This window comes from Lycium ferocissimum, chromosome 2 (assembly GCF_029784015.1).
Source record: "Lycium ferocissimum isolate CSIRO_LF1 chromosome 2, AGI_CSIRO_Lferr_CH_V1, whole genome shotgun sequence".
NCBI lineage: Eukaryota > Viridiplantae > Streptophyta > Magnoliopsida > Solanales > Solanaceae > Lycium > Lycium ferocissimum.
This window is the reverse complement of record NC_081343.1, coordinates 64,479,721-64,490,227: the sequence shown is the minus strand read 5'-3', so window position 1 is coordinate 64,490,227 and position 10,507 is coordinate 64,479,721. Positions and strand designations below refer to the sequence as shown.

Genomic DNA, 10,507 nt, shown 5'->3' with positions numbered 1-10,507 from the left:
AGTCAAAACCACTCTAACGAAGCTAGGGGAAGGGTCAACAAGGGCAAACAGGTTAAAAATGCCTAAACGACCGAATGGGTAGTTACGGGTGGTTAGACCAACTTTGTTGTATGGGGCGGAATGTTGGCCAGTCAAGAACTCTCACGTTCAGAGAATGAAAGTTGCGGGAATGAGAATGATGCGGTGGATGTGTGGGCACACCAGAAGAGATAGAATTAGGAATGACGATATCGGGGATAAGGTGGGAATGGCCTTAGTGGAGGACAAGATGCGAGAGGCAAGACTTAAATGGTTTGGGCATGTGAAAAGGAGAGACACAGATGCCCCAGTGAGGAGGTGTAAGAGGTTGGCTCTGGACGGTTTCAGGAGAGGTAGAGGTAGGTCGAAGAAGTATTAGGGAGAGGTGATTAGACAAGACACACAGTTCCAGCTTATCGGGGACATGACCTTAGATAGGAGGTTATGGACGACTCATATTAGGATAGAAGGTTAGTAGGTAGTCCCACTTATTTGTTTGTACTAGTAGTCACAGTTTTGCTCTTTAGTTTCTTGTCCTCTGATTTGTGCTACTATTTGTTGTTTCTTGCACTTCAATTATCTTATTTATGTTGTGGTAGCTCCTGCTCATTTTTTCAGACTGCTTTATGATGGCTTTTTCACTTTCTTCATCTTCATTTTCATACTGCTTTGAATTACTTGTCCTTATCTAACCTTTTTTGTCATGTTTTTTTCTTGAGTCGAAAGTCTTTCGGAAACAGCCTCCCTACTTTCTAAATAGGGTTAAGGTCTACGTACATTTTACCCTCCCGAAACCCACATTATGGGATTTCACTGAATATTTTATTGTTGTGCCTGCTTACTTAAGCTCATAGATGTGTACTCCTAGGCTATGAAAGAAAGGGCGGATCAGGAATTGAATTAGATGCATCGAATACCCTAAATGTTATTTTTTAAGAAAACTAGTTTAAATTACATGTAAATTTAATGAGAAGTTTTTATAGTATATAAATATTACAATATGTTTCAGATTACAAAATTTTCAAAAATTTATGACTATACAAATATTACTGCATATTTAAAACCACAAAACGTCATTTATTATTATTATTATTATTCAAATCTAATGAAAAAGGTCCCATGGGTCTAGCTTAATAAGTTTCATTCTTACGATGTCGTTACAGTTCCCGCCTCCGCAACTGTCTCTCTCTCTCTGTCTTCCCTACGTATTCGTTTCAATTTTCGCGTCTGCTTCTTCGTCACATCTTTTTCTCCATAGGAATATGTATAAAGTCCCAAGGATTTATGAATCACAGCTGTCGGAAAGGGGTAGTTACGTAATTTACTCTGTCAATTGCTTATTGGGGTTTAGGGAGCAGGATGATGGTGTTGGGAAGAGCAAGTACAGTGAGGTCTTTTGAAGGATTTCACACTATGAATCATGAAATTAAGGCTATAAGAAGAAAAACAAGGTTGGTTGTTCGATTGTCTATTTTACTCTTTTAGTTATTACTCCTATGTGACAAACCTCCATTGACATTAGGCATCACGCATCAAAATGCAAGCCAATGCCTCATTAGTTTTATTCTTACTAGGCGGACTTCCATCAAAAATGAAAACTCTGTATACTTACTCTAACTACCTTTGGATTTGTATATACGTGCTCGCTAGGAATTAAGAGAAAGCTGGCACCAAATCAAGAAAGATATCACTTTGGACAGTTAGACTAAGCATCCCCTTGTTTCTCTTCTTTAGCTAATGATGAAGCGAATCCCTAAAGTTAAACTAGTCCATTAAAACATGAGTTTTTCCTTTCAAGAAATTGCTTATATAAAGAAGGGCTACTCTATTGGAAGTTGATGCTTTTGCGAAACTTTTTTTTTAGCGTGTATATTTGCATTAGGAGATTCAGACCTTGTTTAGACTATAATTACCAGATTCCGTTTTCTTTCTGCATCACAGCTTTAGTAACGAGAATGGAAGTTTGGTTCATTTTCACTGCTTTTCGGAAGTGTAAATCAGCAGGGGGGATTTGATTTAGTACGGGCCGATCTTGCTATAGTTTCAAAGGTCAAGTAAAAACTAAACTATGTGTTTTGCTCCCGAGTAATTTGGTGGCTTTCATCTCGTTGGACTGTACAAAAGCTCAAAAAGCTGATTAATGGACGAAGAATATTAAGGGTGCTTTCCCTAGGGAAATTATAATGTGCTATATAACTTTCTTTTTCTAAAAAAAATCCCTTGAACATAACTCAAATGACTTTTAAAGTAAAACTAATTTTACTCCTGTGTGGATATAAATCTCAAACTACTGATTATTAACGTCACTCACCATTACTTCTAGAATTATGGTCATTGCCACATCGGTTGCTTCTGAAAAGGTATGCAAAGGCACATCTTTGTGACCCTCTAAGAGATGTCAAATTGGTGTAGATAGAAAAGGATCTGTTCTGTTGTTACAATTTTTTTTTTTTTTTGATGACATGGGAACCCGCAGCCGCTACCCTTCGGGTGCGCACAGGGTCACCAGCTACCTTCGGATGTTGTTACAATTTTGTCATTGTTTTTACTTTTGATTTGGTTCCACATATGCGTGACTATTTTGATTTGAAAAAAATACATACTGAAGATGATACTCTTGACTCTTTCTTTCAATATACGATTTACGATGTTGATTAATGAGAAGGCAAAAAGTAAATCTTGATCAATTGTGTAAGTTTTTACTTGGTTTGGTTCCACATATGTGAGGTGACTTTGATTTAAATAGAAGATGCCAAAGATAACAAGCGACTCTCTTTCTCTATAATGAATGAAGTAGTTCATCCAACTGAAATGCAAAATAAATGTCCAAACAATGACCAAGAACATTGTTGATTGAATTTAAACAGAGATAATTGCTGAGGTAGTGATATAGGAACAAGGAAGATAGAAATAATTGTGAAGAAGTAGGGAAGAGAGAAGAAAGAGCAAGATAAAAGCCAATATCTCAACCTTGGGGATCTTGACATCACACCCATGCCTAAATGCATTGAATTCTTTTACCTAGAATTCAACCATAAAGTCATTTTTTTTTTTAGAAAGTAAAAAGCTTTTCAATGATGTCAAAAGAGCATTAAGCGGGCGTTGGGCTATTTACATGCATCAGCGGCAAAAGCCAACCCTATGTATTCCTTTTTACACCAGCAAGTAAACAGTTAAACTTGATCTTCCAAATAATGTAGGATAGCCCTTCAAAGCGTCTTTGGTTCCTTCTCTTCCGGATAGTCCACCAAATATAGGTTGGGGTTGTGATCCATTTCTTTCTAAGCTTCTTATCTTTACTATTTGCACCCCAACATTTCACCATATCAAGAGGTGACTTGGGCATTACCCACTGTAGTCCCGTCACACAGAAGAACATTTTCCATAGTTGCATTGTTGCTTCGCAATGGAGGAATAAGTGTTCATTGCTTTCACTATGCATCCCACACAGGAAACATCTCCATAGTTGCAAGCCTCTTCTTTTAAGTTCATAAAGTGTTAGACAAGCACCTTTAGCCACTAGCGAGGTGAAGCAAGCAACTTTGCTAGGTGCATTGGATCTCCATATTTGGGCTATGCCTATATGCTTTTCCAGGAATTGAAGGATAGTGAGAAATTGCACGATCTAACAAAAAAAGTTCCCTTTCTATGGGCTTTCCAACCATGACTCCACTGTTAGCTCATGGGTAAGGGGTTCAATGGGTGGAGGTTCTTTTTTTTTTTTTTGACAAGGTTTGTGTGGTCGATTTTCTGCATCAAAAAATATGTTCAAAATATCGATGTTACTATATTACAAATGCATGAATTTGCACTTTTTCACTAACCTACAGGATCTTTGCGAGTCTAGAGATAATGGTTCTTTAAACTTAGAATCTTTCTTTAAGAATTTGTCTATTACTAACATTTAGGTTACCATTAGATCTAATCAAATCTTATTTATAATCTAGCTGGAAGATGATCTAGATATAGGCTGGTCCAATTTATATTGAAGATCTGTTCGGTAAAAATGGGCGTTTGACAAATTTAATTATTTATATTATTTTAAAAAATTGCATGTAGGAATATATTGTTTGCATGTAAATTTATAATGTCTAGTTATGCTTTACATTATTGCCATCTTCAAGGTTTCATGCAACGAGATGTGGAGCCTCCTGATGTCATTTTGGTTATGAAAAGCGCAAACCTCGGTTTAATTAATTGGGGACTTTGCATAATTTATCATCCTGGACCTGAATATAATGCTAACGTGGTTTCTAGGTGCTCTCTGCTTGTTTTCATATTTGTCTTTTGCCTGTTCGTTTTATCTGACATTTGTTTGCTAAAACAGACATTTTTTGTTTTCCCTTTGGTTTTTAAAGTTAAGCTGGGCGATTGAAATTTAATTTATTGTAGCTCCGCAATATCTATGTTCGGAGTCATGATCTGGATAAACTACTTTGACTTGCTTGCCCTTATACCGAGGATCTATCGGAAACAGCATCTCTACCTCCCGAGGTAGGGGTAAGGTCTGCGTAGACTCTACCCTCCCCAGACCCCCACTTTGTGCGATTCAACTGGGTGTGTTGTTGTTGTATCATCTGGATAAACAGAGTAAAATCGTTCCCTAAAATTGAAGGAGGCGTGCTTTGCTATTGTAGGATCTACAATTGGTTGTCTTTTGCAGGGGTGGATTGTTGGAAACACTGTGTTCTGCCGATTGTTAAGTTTATCTAATTATTAACTCAGATCAGCTTCTGTGCTGGATTTATTCTTGGTTAGCAGTCTAAGTCCAAGTGTCTATTCGGGTGGGTATGCGCTGTTGAGAGAGAGTAAATCTATTATAGCAAATGAATTTTGAGCTATCTTCTTCTTTTGTGTTATTGGGGTTGAGGCGTAGTAGATGTTATTGTTGTTTCCTTCTAGTTTTATGGATAAGTGGCTCACTGGGGTCGATGAGTGGACTGCCCTCTAACTTAGTTTGAGCATTCCTTCGTCATCGGGACACAGGTGTACAACTTAACTGGAACTTATCAAATTTTACCTTCTATTAGACAGCTCTGTCTTTTCTTCTTTTCTTAATAATTCTAGACTCAAAAGGTTTACTTTGTTGCTTACTTGTTTCTGGTTTTGTTGACGTGAGTCCACATGTGCTTGTTACTCTCCCTTTTTTTCTTTGGGTATAAATTAGATTAGTACATTTCTCATGTATCTCATCTGAATTGTGGAGGGATCGCTTATTTGCTTATGTCATGTAAACATTCAATTAATTCTTCCGCAGATATTTAGAGGCCATTTACAAGACTTTGACTACTCATTTTACTTGTGGAGTCTTGGTTGTATGTTTTACAGAATGACAATAATGATCAACTTGTGAAGACTGTCAAGGTATGTAAAATCTCCACGAAAAAACTTATCATCGTTTTCTCTAAAAAGCGCAGTGATAGGAAGATAGAATTATTTTCCGCTATATCGTATGCATTCTTTGGTGATTAAGCTGCATGTTAAGGAAGTATCAAATTAGGGTTTGCATATCCAGATGGTGGATCTTCGCGAACCGTGTGAAATTATTATTATGGTACTTTACTAGTTTACTTCTGACCTTTGTAGGATATTTATCTAGAAAGCAACATTGCTTTGAGAAAGCGTGGAAGTATGGTCTAAAAATTGTTCTGAATGAACTCAATTGATGTGTAAAAGAAATCATGGGTCATATGTGACTCCTGCACTCCTATTTACCTTATCAACAAAAAATAAAAATAAAAAAATAAACATGCACTGAGTTGGGGAAGAGAATAGAGTAATCTAGAAATAGAATTCAACTCTGGTTCATTGCTTGATGCTTTTGTCCCCAACCTATCCAATGAAGCTAAATGGTCTCCACTATTAAAATATATCCCACAAAGTTGGGACATATTTCATACATGAAACATGGGAGATTTCAAGTTTTGTTTCTATCCCCCTTCATGTTGCAGCTTGCGGAAGAGGCAAGATAATTTATATGTCCGTCTTTTATACTTTTCCTTTGGGTTGTGGGGTGAGGATGGGCTTATACAAGAGCATTACGTCTGTCTGGGGCTTCAGGAATCTTCCAACTCAAATAAGAATACAAACTTGAAGGATCTCTTTGATCAGTCAAGTTCTCGGTGCCCAGTCTTTCATCTATAGTGATCCATCATGTATTTCATGTGTGTCCATGTTTCGCATTTTGTTTAGCTGTGGTCTTAAGTTACACAATTGCTTAAGAAAATCTTCACATATATAGCTTACTTAGCCGCATGGTAACTGAGGACTTAAGCTATATAGTTAGTAAGAAAATCATTAAATCTGTAGCCTCTTAACCCATGATAACTATGGTGATTCCCCTGCAAAATGGAAGTCAACCTCAGTTATTTTGTTAAATCGGCTGCTTAGTTATTTAACTATACTTATCTTACGCATATGATACGGGTGCTTCTGCATAAGTGATTTCTGATGCTATTAGTCAGTGAAAGGACCAACAAGATCAGATTACAAGGGTAAATGAGGGTTGTATGTTTTGCAATTACATGTCATGCTTTTGTCCGAGGTGCTTTCCTGATAAAACAAAACTGATACTTAGTGCAAACAACAACATAACCAGTGAAATCCCACAAAGTGGGGTCTAGGGAGGGTAGAGTGTACGCAGACCTTACTCCTAAGGGAGGCTGTTTCCGGGAGACTCTCGGCACAAGGACAAATCTGATACTTAGTATCACTCTAAAATATCTCTCTGTGGAAATGGATAACTGGTTCAAGAGACCGATCAGTTTAGTGCTTATGTAAATAATTACCAACTGGAATTAGATCCTCATCTTGCAGTCCGTCTTGCCGGTTTGGTGTGGAATCTCATGACGAATTAGAACAACTGATTGTTTTTTCCTAAGAATGATCCTTCTCAATAAACAATAAATGTTTCTATTTCTTGGTTAGACATAGCAGGAAACCACGGTCAGTTTATTTGAATGCATTCCACTTCTTCGATTTGTTGGTTATATCTCTATACCTAGCTCCGACTACTTAACTTTTTCCTCAACTTTGAGTTACCTGAGACCAGAAAAGATATGCAAATCATTTTCTTTGTTCGTTTCCTCTCATTTTTTGCCATGTGGTCATCTTAATTTTGTGCTTTGCTAAATCAGAACTATATGAATTGGTCCAGAGAAGATTAAGTTCTCTTGGAATGTAAGAGAATTTAATGTTACCACTGTCCTACATTTCTTGATTTGTCTTTCATATATTATTAATTAAATAAATAAATAAAAAGTTTGTCTTTCTTGGCTTGCTACAAGAATTTGATCCCTTTGAGCAAAATGAAAACACTCTAGCATCATGACCTTACTTGAATGGACTTGTTTTAAAGGATCATGTGATTGTATATGCTTGAGATCTAAGGAGATGAGAAACCAAATCTGATGGATGAATCATGGCCAAGAGACCAGTAAACAGCGAAAACATTGGATTATCTCATGCAAGAAAACTATTTCAGTATTTGAATCAATATATGGAATTACTATGGATTATAATATTTGTAAATATTGAACTTCAGCACTTGAATTCCAACTGAAGTATTCAGATATTGGTTTTGAAGGTGGGATTCAAGTGAAACAGCGAAACTAACACCATCAGAAGATGGCACTAAATATAACCAATAAGAATGTGTTTGTATTGTAGGATACAGTGGCTGAACCAAGGACTTTACTAAGAGGATCCAAAATATAAAGAGCAAACATACAACCCATGCATTTTTGCCTCTGAAGGGGTGCAAGATGAGGATCTAACTCCAATTGGTACTTGCTTACATGCAATGGCGGAGCCACATGCATCCGGTGTCAACCGATACTCCTTTGCCGAAAAATTACACTGTGTAAATACGAAAAAAGAATTTTTTAATGTATATATACTATGTGTTGAATCCCTTTAATTTCGCTGTATATTTACTTTTTTATATTTTACAACCCCTTTGTAAAAATTCTAGTTGCGCCACTGCTTACATGGGGATCTAAGTAGGCGTTTGGCCATGAAAACCAAAACTTATTCACTTTATTTGGAATTTTGAAGTTAGAGTTGAAGATGGTGTTGTGTTTGGTTATAGGTTTTGCAAAAAATATTTGATTGTTTAAATATAATGAAAGTGAAAAAAATGAAAAAAAGTGAAAACAAGGTTTTTGGTATTTTTTAAATTTCAAATACAACTTCTAGTCAAACACTGACTTTTAAATAAAGCAAAAAAAAATTCCGGAAAAAAGTGAAAAATTTTCATGGACAAACGGGCCCTAAATATAGCTTCCCAAGTTTTGCACAGATTGAAAATGAGAAGTGGATATTTAGAAAAGGTAATTAGTCAATTTTCTGAAACTATGTTAGAATTTGACAAATTGTCACCGTGTTAGGATTTTAAGTTCCAAAAATTTAAATGCCTTGTTTGTTAAAATATCATGTGTTACAGGAAAATTGAATCTTGTTAAGTGTGTTGCTAAATATATGAAGATTCATATTGGAATATTACTTTTAGATTTTAGTGAGGAAAACGTATTATCACTTTATAATGAGAGAGCAATGTTGACTCTTTGTTTCCTTATCTTCTTTTCTTATAATGGAATTCTGAACAATGTCATACAAACCAGGTAGGTATTTCTGTTCAGTTTTGGTTGCTGCATTAGTTGGTACATGGCTTGCTTCTTGCACTTGTGAATAAAGAGGGCTATTAGTGTAAGGGCCCAAAAGAATCAGAATTCATCTGCATTTTGAAGATAGGTCCAAATCTAAACAAGGCAAATGGGCGGAGAAATTTGGATGAGCTTTTGCGTGAGTAAGTGGAGCTATGGTAGGCTAAGAAGTAGACCTGCCTCTTCATAGACTATTAGGTTTCTGGGGATTTTGCAGTGCATGTGGTGCAGCCCACAATTCTGGGGTCTGTTGTTGCTTTGGGCAGTGTTCCTACTTTCCCCCTCTACTTCTCATGGCTCAATGAAAACAGATATAGGATACTAGAGAGAGAGAGCAACAACGATTTCTAGTTTTCGACTGAATGGAGTGGTCACAAATCATTATCCACGCTCTAAAAGTAGGGTCACTTTCCAAAAAAAGAACTCTATGCAAATTGGTCTTTTGCTCTGCATTTGTTAGTAGGCACCTTTTTTTAGTGCAGCCACCGACCGAAGATGCAACTAGAGTCTATTAATTTTGTTCCATTGATTCAATAGTTATCAATGCCCAGCTTATCTAAACAAATGTCCTTGTCAGTAGGCTACGAATTGCTGTGAGAAGAGTTCATGACTTAGTTACTTTTGAGAATTTTAATTTGTCCATAATGTCTCCACGCAAGTTTCCAATATTTTTATCCGGGTTATGGTGCTACATGTATTTCATCACGAGTATTGTTAAACTTTTCTAGTTCAAAAAGATAATACATCTAGCAGTTGATGTGAGAAAGTAGCAAAACGACTCCAAATTCTTGTTTCCAAGGAAAAACAGTTGACTGTTGGAGCAGACTGACGGCCGAATTTGTTGACAATTTCGGTAGTTTGCCAACAAAATTATTGGCTGGGCACGCTTGGCTAATCGTTTGCCGGCGCCAAAATCTTAAAGGTTCTGATATCAATTTGAAGGAGATAACAAACATGCAAAAAATAATTTACTCAACTTGTTATGAATTTCAATGTTATCTCCGAATGATTTGCGAACATAAATTCTAATAGTGCAAAATCTACTTATTAGAAACTAGAAAATCTAATCGGATGGTATGCTTACTAAAAATTCTATTTAGACATGCATGGTCTTCAATATGATTGTTAAGACTAAACATCAAGGCATTTTAGGGTATGATGACGATTATTTCACAATAAATTTGGACTTAATTTTCAGTGTTTTACGGAGAGAAAATTTTTGGCTTTGTCTTCCTGATCGGATATGTAGGTGAAACAAAACGGTTGGGATTAGGGTCGCTTTTGAAATTTGCAGTTATTGATGACCTTAGTGTTTTGTCCATACACCAGAAATTATGGAGAGGGGCCTCCATCCTTCCAACCTTTTATGCTTTTAACAACTTGTGCTAACAAACAAGCCAACGAATTAGGGCAAAACCGACACGATACCTTTCAATCAAATTTCATATAGTTATTTCAGTTGTTTTTAGCTCGACACACGTATGCTAAGATTAAATAAAGAAGTCTAATAATTATGTAAAACGACACGGGTATTACTGCCCGAAATGGGGCAAACTTAATCTTTTATCCTGATTTTAGTCTTTGATGTTATTCAATTCACATGAAAATCATAGATAAAAGATAAAAGATAAAAATACTATAGTTCATTTCATGAACGGTCACCGTGCAGTTACTTTATTGCACAAAAACTATTGACTTAGAAATCACTCTACTTTAACAAAGTTTGTATCACATAACGCGGAAGAAAGAAAAAAGTTACTAAACTCTCGTGAAATAGCCCTCAAAACACAAAAGGATATGAATGATTCACAGCCACGAACACTTGA

At 36.2% G+C, this 10,507-nt stretch overlaps 1 long non-coding RNA gene across 1 annotated transcript; it reads left to right on the top strand.

Moving 5' to 3' along the window:
- Positions 1-1,437: 1,437 nt before the first annotated feature.
- LOC132046778 (uncharacterized) lies at positions 1,438-8,084 on the top strand. The gene is made up of 3 exons (XR_009412777.1): positions 1,438-1,469; positions 5,276-5,382; positions 7,687-8,084. It is a non-coding gene; the product is annotated as an uncharacterized LOC132046778 (long non-coding RNA).
- Positions 8,085-10,507: the final 2,423 nt, after the last annotated feature.